Source organism: Cervus canadensis, chromosome 31 (assembly GCF_019320065.1).
Source record: "Cervus canadensis isolate Bull #8, Minnesota chromosome 31, ASM1932006v1, whole genome shotgun sequence".
Lineage (NCBI taxonomy): Eukaryota > Metazoa > Chordata > Mammalia > Artiodactyla > Cervidae > Cervus > Cervus canadensis.
The window spans coordinates 6,387,585-6,396,458 of NC_057416.1; positions in this window are offsets into that span (position 1 = coordinate 6,387,585).

The window sequence follows — 8,874 nt, forward strand, 5'->3', positions numbered from 1 at the left end:
CACAGGGCTAGGGAAGACGATTCCTGAAGGGGGAGGACACCTGCCTGGACTTGGACTGAGAGCTGGTCCGAGCTGGTCTGAGCTCCCCCAGCTTCCTCACAGGAGCAACCCAGTGACAACAACAAGTGAAATGTGTGGCTTTTCCAGTTTCCTGTGGTGCTCACCTGGAACCGCACCACACCTGCAGCAGGCATCACACCTGAACATCTTGTTCCGTGAGTCACCGCCGCGCAGCCGTCAGCTGGTCAGGCCGCAGTGGAGCCGGGGAGCCCCAGGCTGGCTCAGCGTGGGAACCCACATCCCGGGAGCCCGGCCGGCCCTCCCCTACTCCCCGTCATTCGGACATCTCCACCCTCTGCTCCTGTGCAGGGAGGGCACCGTGAGTCTTGGGAAAGGAATTTGGTGGAGAGACAAGTCCTCTTGAAAAGAAGGATGGAACACCAAGATGGCAGAAAGCCTCGTTCCAGGATTTCCCACTCCAGCAGCTTTCCTCTTCAGGTGCTAGACCCTATAGGTGGTGCCTTGGGGGCCACATGTAATTCTTAAATGCTGCCAAGATGTCTCTGAGGACCACAGGACTTGAACAGATGACCCCCCCACGGAGGGCGAGGGTCTTGTGGTACCTGGTCCTCCCCTCCTGGTGCTGTAGCTGATGCATCCCTGTGCAAGCCCTGCACCCCTGCTCCAATAACCAACTACGGAAGTGCCATTTGAGAAAAGACGTTAGGTTCTGGTTTTTGACTAGAAACTTTCCGTTGGCACCTTCATTTAAGATTAAAAATTTTCCTAACGGGTGTTGGTGTCCTTGAAAAAAGTCCAAGTTAAACAGTCTTATAAGAATTGCTTCCTTAACAGAAACAGTATTCTTGATACGGAAACACCTTTTTTTTTCTTAAACTCATATAAAAGCATAAAATAAAATAAGTAATTATGTCTAAACAAATTTCAGAGTTCATTCAATAAAGGTAAAGTTAAGATTCCATGTGATAAAAATACATTGTTCATAGTTCAACTTTTTTTTAATTAACGCATTAAAAAAATGGTGCATTTTTACACTTGATGGCATCTGTGGAGATAAAAAGAGTGAGAACAGAGATTTGTGTCTAATAGGAAACCCCAGCCCAGGAACTGTCGTCCAGGAAATCCCCCCTCTACCTCTTCCAGAAAATTAGTCCCCTGTTAATAGGGGGACATTGACTCAAAGTTAGTTCTTCAGATCCGAACATGAACTAACACCAATTTGCTCAATGTCCATTCCTGCCTGCCAGGAAGTTTGAAAGTCTGAAATCCTCTTCCTATAGACTTCTCAAGACCTCCAGAAACCCTAATTACTTGTTTGAGTCTCTAGTTTCCTCAATAAGACTTCAGGGAACCAGTACAGGGCTTTAATTTGGAGGTAAAAGAACTTTTCTATTGAAGGTGAGAATTCTTGGGGAAAGAAAGGAGGTGCCACCCAATTCACTTCTCCCCAGAATCACTGTAGACTGAGCAGCTGGTCCTGGCTCATTGCCGCTCTGGCCAAGTTTGAAATTTGTGTTCAAATTTCAAAAGAGAGGAAGAAAGGAAACCAGGAAAAAGTTTCTCACCCCCACCTCTAAAAAATAAGATCTAGATATGAGGTGCTGAATGTATTGATTAAATAGATGCGGGATGGGGGTGGGGAATTCTTTCAAAATGTTCACATATTTTGAATCATCATGAGGTCGGTATCATGTGTATGCTTAGTCACTCAGTCATGTCTGACTCTTTGTGACCCTCTGGACTATAGCCCACCTGACTCCTCTATCCATGGGATTCTTCAGACAAGAATACTGGAGTGGGTTGCCATTCCTTTCTCCAGGGGATCTTCCCAACCCAGGGATGGAAACTGGGTCTCCTGCACTGCAGACAGATTCTTTACCATCTGAACCACATCATGATCTTACAACTTTAAATGTCAACTATACCTCAAATTTAAAAATGAAAAAGTCCAAAAAATTTTTTAAAAAGGACACAGTCAGACTAAAAAAGAAAGAAAATGAGAAGAGAAGAAAGTAACCAAAAGGAAGGGAGGGAGGTTTTTGAGAACCAGGAACCAAGACAGGAACAATGAGACAAGATTTGGGGAAAGAAAGCTGTGGTACATATACACAATGGAATATTACTCAGCCATTAAAAAGAACAGATTTGAATCAGTTCTAATGAGGTGGATGAAACTGGAGCCTACTATACAGAGTGAAGTAAGTCAGAAAGAAAAACACCAATACCATATACTAATGCATATATATGGAATTTAGAAAGATGGTCATGATAACCCTATATGCGAGACAGCAAAAGAGACACAGATGTATAGAAAAGTCTTTTGGACTCTGTGGGAGAAGGCGAGGGTGGGATGATTTGAGAGAATAGCATTGAAACATTTATATTATCATATGTGAAACAGATCACCAGTCCAGGTTGGATGCATGAGACAGGGTGCTCAGGGCTGGTGCACTGGGATGACCCTGAGGGATGGGGTGGGGAGGGAGGTGGAAGGGGGGTTCAGGATGGGGACACATGTACACCTATGGCTGATTCATGTCCATGTATGGTAAAAACCACCACAATATTGTAAAGTAATTAGCCTCTAATTAAAATAAATAAATTTAAAAAAATAAGGAGAAAAATAAAATAATAGACATAGCAGCTGAAAGTAAAATGGGATCCTCTTGGAAACAGTGAGTTCACTAACATTAGAAGTGTTCAAAAAAGGCAGGATTTAACCATCACATAAAGTATTTTATTACATGAACTTGAAGATCCCTTTAAGTCTGGAGATTTTGTTGACTGTTAATAACAAAGCTAGAAAACAGCTGTTTTTAAAAAATAAACAAACTCCCTAAAAGTGTGGCTTTGACCATGTCAACTTGGTCATACTTCCTCATATAGAGAGAAGACCCACTCACGGCCCTATGCTTGGCTCATATGGGATTTGAGAATGGTTAGTCTGAGATGAGCTATGACTCCCACCTTAAGCTCTTCTCCCCACAGAAAATGAGGGTTGATTCTTATCTGTTATCTCTTTCCCAAGAACCTTCAAAGGATGCGTCATTACGGAGCTCTGTGGCCAGGTTTATGGAGAGGAGGGGTCTGTGCGTTCTCGTCACGCTCTCCCACAAACACCTGGTGGCGCCAGCCTGGCCAGAGAAGGAAACTTCCTGGTCAGGAAACTCCCTTGGGTACGGAAGGGGGTTCTCAGAGCTGGAAACACTCAGAAGGAGACTTCTGACGTGGAGAGACTCAGAGACCATGGCGATGTCCTCCAGAGCAGAGGAAGAGAGACCACTCGGCGGGAAGACACACACACACAGGGAGACAGAGACAGAGAAGGAGGGAGGAACCAGGCCATGACAGATACAAGGACACAGAGACAGAAGAATAGAGGCAGAGAGAAACAAGACCAAGACACACAGGGGAGGTGAACGAGATTTGGGAACACGTTATGGTTTCCTGTCTTGAGTGAAAAGGTGCAGTCTTGCAGGGGCTCTGCAAGCTGGTATCTGGAGCTTCCACACTTCCCCAGGGAAGAGGCAGAACTCAAAAGGGTCCCTGAAGTGAGACTTAAACAGAAACTTCAGGCAGCTGAGCAAGACAGCCTGTGATACTAAGCATCACTGTCTCTAATAAAATCCAGTTCCGAAGAAGCTAGAGAACCCACCACCATTGTTGTTCAGTTGCCTAGTCGTGTCTGACTCATTGTGACCCCATGGACTGCAGCATGTCAGGATTCCCTGTCTTTCACCATCTCCTGGAGTTTGCTCAATCTCATGTCCATTGAGTCAGTGATACTGTTTAACTATCTCATTCTCTGTTGCCCTAGAGGCAAATGTGGCCCTTTGGAAAGCAGTGCATCCTGCCCTAGGCACCCCGGTGAGCCATCATAGTCACAACAATATAGGACAGTCTGGTGACTCAAAACACCAATCTCCAGGAGAATAAAGTCCAGGCCATTATCAGTTATTTTTCCTAAAATGTGTATTGTGCTTGAAAACATCTAGAGATTTTGTTGGTTCCCCGCCCCCCCCCCCCCAATTTTTGTAGGTTGTCATCCAGTAGACAAATTCCTTAGCTGGGCATGCAGGTCTGAACAGGTGTTGTAAGCTGTGAGTATGTGTATATAACCAGAGAGCTAAACCCAAGATTTGGCCCTGGGCCAGAGTGTTTCCAAAAACAGACATGTCTTGTGAAATGCTTATAACCAAACGCAAAAACACCCTCGAAACAAAACACATTTTAAGACAGTAACTTAAACAGGTACATGTATACATACATTATATAGACTGTATTTTTCATGAACTGATCCCTAGTGCTCAAAAGAAGAAGATACACACAAACAGCACAGATAAATAGAAACATGTGCCCATGACTGTCAAGTAGAGTGGTGAAAAGGAAGGAAGGAGAAGGAGAAAGAATGGGAAGGAAGAGAGAACAGAAACTCTCTTTTCACAGAGATTGTTAGAGGATAAATGACATCCTTTAAGAGGAATGGTACGGACCTGCCAGAAGTGGCAAAGGGGGAAGTTTTTCAGGCTCTGATGTATCAGGAGCAGAGGGAATATAAGACACATGCAGGTTTCACCTGAGCTAGAGTGAGTTCTGTCATTGTGTGTGTGTGTTTGTGTGTGCATGTGTCTCCCTGTAAAGGCTGTGGGAGAGAGGAGAGGTCTTCTAGATCTGTGGTGGCGAGAGAGAACGTAGGAAAGGCACCGACCAGATGCACAACCTGCCGAGTCTCCCTGAGGTCTGGGCAGCAGGACCCAGCTATCATGACACAGCTGGGTTTCACAAAGGGTAGACTGAGCCATTATATGGGCAATGTCCTGCCCTCAGACATAAGCAGAAGGTAAGAGAGCACCTTTGCTGTGTTTTAGGGGAAGCTCTCAAAGCAAGACGGAATATAATTTAAGCAGTTTCCTAAAGCCCTTCAGAGCCAGGTATTATGACTAAGTGAGACAGGTCAGTGAAAAATGACTCATGAGGGTCCCACCCTACTCTGGGGGTCCCATTCTGTATAAAGGGGGAGAGATCTTTGGATACTCCTTGAAGTTACAGCATGAAAATATACTTAAATCATCGAATTTTCCTGAAAAATGCCAGAAATCTGGGCTTTTCTGCAGAAGCTTTAGTCCTTTAAATGTTCATAATTATATCACAATAAGCTAGTATGCTGTGTTTTACCCATGGGTTGCCAATGCACAACTCTGGCTCAGAGGCAGAAATCAGTTTGACTAAATTAAATGAACTATGAAGATTTAAACCTATAATAACCTCAGAAATGCATGATTCCTATTTCTTCTGCAGGCAGAGAGGAAATGGAAGGCCCACACTGGGTCAGCAGCTAACCTAAATTCACACAGGAAATTTGTCAAAAACCTTGAGACCGAAAAGCTTGTCTCCAGATCCCATAGAGCATTATTTGTAGAACGCCTCACCATAGAAGTTAACCATCACTGCGTAACAAATGACCTCAAAACTTAATGGCTGAAAGCAGCAAATGGGATCTCACAGTTTCTGGGCATTGTGAAAACCATCGCAGCTAAGCTAAGGTACTTCTCGATCAAAGCGTTCATGGAGTTCCAGTCCGGCCGTCAGCCAACCTGTGGTTCCGTTAGAAGGCTCTCATCTCTAAGCTCACTCTGGGAGTTGTTGGCAGGAGCTGGTGTGTCCCAGGCTATCAGACTAAGAGTCAGTTCCCACTGGCTGTTCCCACGAAAAACCATCTTCAGCTCCTGGCTACATGGGCCTCTCAGGGCAGCTCCAAACATGGCACCTGGTTCCCCTCAATGGCAGCAAGTAAGAGAGCAAGTGGGCACCCAAAACTGAGCCCACTCTCCTCTTATCTCGGGAGTGGCATCCATCACTTTTGTTTGTTAGAAGTGAGTCAGTGAGGCCAGGCCACAAGCAACAAATGGGGGTTACACAGCTTTAGAAGGGTAGGTGTCTTCAGAGGCCACCTACATACTCATCTCACAAATACATTCCAGGAGCCAGCCCACTGGCTAAACCCAGCTGCTAACTGTTTTCATAAATAAAGTTTTATGAAACAAAGCCATGCCCATGTGTTTATATATTGTTTATGACTGCTTTTGCACTTTACCTGCAGCACTGAGTGGTTGCAACAAAAAGCATGTGATCAGCAAAGCTGAAAAGTACGTGTTGTCCAGGCTTTTACAGAAAAAGTTTTCTGGGTTTCTTTTTTAAAAAAATTTTTGTCCATGCCACACGGTATGTGGGATCTCCATTCCTCAACCAAGACTGAACCCATACAACCTGCAATGGAAGCACAGAGTCTTAATCACTGAACCACCAGCAAAGTCCCAGTTTTCTGATTTCTGATGTACGCAATCATAAGATATTTTTGAAAATACGGAATATTGAGGTGGAGATGCCAAATTCATCATTTGACTGGATTTCTCATGGGGCTCTGGCATTGTGAATGTCACAGTGGTACTTCTATTTGTGTGCTGGCGTGCTGAGTCACTTCAGTCGTGTCGACCCCATGGACTGTAGCCTCCCAGGCTCCACTGTCTTTGGGATTCTCCAGGCAAGAATACTGGAGTGGGTTGCCATGCCCTCCTCAGGAGATCTACCCAACCCAGGGATTGAACCTGCGTCTCTTACAGCTCTTGTGTCGGCAGTTTCTTTACCACTAGCGCCACCTGGAAAGCCCAATACTTCCATAAGAGAGTTAAATGGCAAATCTCAAAACAGCTCTATGGTTTGGGTCAAGTGGATGAGGTTTAACTTCAGTTCCCCAGGTCCTTCTCTGCTCATTTTCCACCACATATGGTTATTCACCCTTCCATTGGGAAACCCTACTCACAAAACCTTTGACAAAAAGATGGATACAAAAAGCATAGTTGTAATGACCTCAAGTAATAAAATACATATTTAGCACTCTCTGTGACCCTAATGGGGCTTCCCAGGTGGCTCAGTGGGTAAAGGATCCACCTGCAATGTAGGAGATGCAGGAGTTCAGTTCAGTTCAGTCACTCAGTCATGCCCGACTCTTTGCGACCCCACGAACTGCAGCACACCAGGCCTCCCTGTCCATCACCAACTCCCGGAGTCCACCCAAACCCATGTCCATTGAGTTGGTGATGCCATCCAACCATCTCATCCTCTGTTGTCCCCTTCTCCTCCTGCCCTCAATCTTTCCCAGCATCAGGGTCTTTTCAAATGAGTCAGCTCTTCGCATCAGGTGCCCAAAGTATTGGAGTTTCAGCTTCAGCATCAGTCCTTCCAATGAACCCCCCAGGACTGATCTCCTTTAGGATGAATTGGTTGGCTCTCCTTGCAGTCCAAGGGACTCTCAAGAGTCTTCTCCAACACCACAGTTCAAAAGCATCAATTCTTCTGCGCTCAGCTTTCTTCATAGTCCAACTCTCACATCCATACATGACCACTGGAAAAACCATAGCCTTGACTAGATGGACCTTTGTTGACAAAGTTATATCTCTGCTTTTTAATATGCTGTCTAGGTTGGTCATAATTTTCCTTCCAAGGAGCAAGTGTCTTTTAATTTCATGACTGCAATCACCATCTGCAGTGATTATGAAGCCCAGAAAGATAAAGTCTGACACTATTTCCACTGTTTCCCCATCGATTTGCCATGCAGTGATGGGACCAGATGCCATGATCTTAGTTCTCTGAATATTGAGCTTTAAGCCAATTTTTTCACTCTTCTTTTTCACTTTCATCAAGAGGCCCTTTAGTTCTTCACTTTCTGCCATAAGGCTGGTGTTATCTGCATATCTGAGGTTATTGATATTTCTCCCGGCAGTCTTGACTCCAGCTTGTACTTCCTCCAGCCTAGCGTTTCTCATGGTGTATTCTGCATATAACTTCAATAAGCAGGGTGACAATATACAGCCTTGATGTACTCCTTTTCCTATTTGGAGCCAGTCTGTTGTTCCTTGTCCAGTTCTAACTGTTGCTTCCTGACCTGCATACAGATTTCTCAAGAGGCACGTCAGGTGGTCTGGTATTCCCATCTCTTTCAGAATTTTTCACAGTTTATTGTGATCTACACAATCGAAGGCTTTGGCATAGTCAATAAAGCAGAAATAGATGTTTTTCTGGAACTCTCTTGCTTTTTCGATGATCCAGTGGATGTTGGCAATTTGATCTCTGGTTCCTCTGCCTTTTCTAAAACCAGCTTGAACATCTGGAAGTTCACGGTTCACGTATTGTTGAAGCCTGGCTTGGAGAATTTTGAGCATTACTTTACTAGCGTGTGGGATGAGTGCAATTGTGCAGTAGTTTGAGCATTCTTTGGGATTGCCTTTCTTTGGGATTGGAATGAAAATTGACCTTTTTTCAGTTCCCCAGATCCTTCTCTGCAGGAGACTTGGGTTCAATTCCTGGGTAGCGAAGATCCCCCGGAGAAGGAAATGACAACTCACTCCAATATTCTGGAGAATCCTATTGACAGAGGAGCCTGGAAGGTTCCAGTCTATGGGCTTACAAAAAAGTCAAACCTGACTGGGCATGCATGCCCATGACCCTAATGGGCCTGAACTCCAAACTTGAATTTTACCAGTTTACTTCATTTTTCTCAACCTCAATTTCCTTATTCTTAAAATCCAGATTGTAACACTGACTTCACAAATGAAGCACATTTTTGGGGGGGGGGGGTCACAAAAAGTGCATTATAGCAAGAATTACAGTGCTAAGTAGGTAACAGTTCAGTAGGTGCCAGTCGTTATGTGTAAAGTCTTAGATGGTTTCCCACAGCTTATTTTAGCAACAGCCAACAGGTTCATTTCAAGTTTCAGTTTTTATATACTAGTGGCAAAAACCCTATGTTTTCACAAGTTTTCCCTGAGGTTTCCTCTTTTCCCCCCTGCAGCCCCT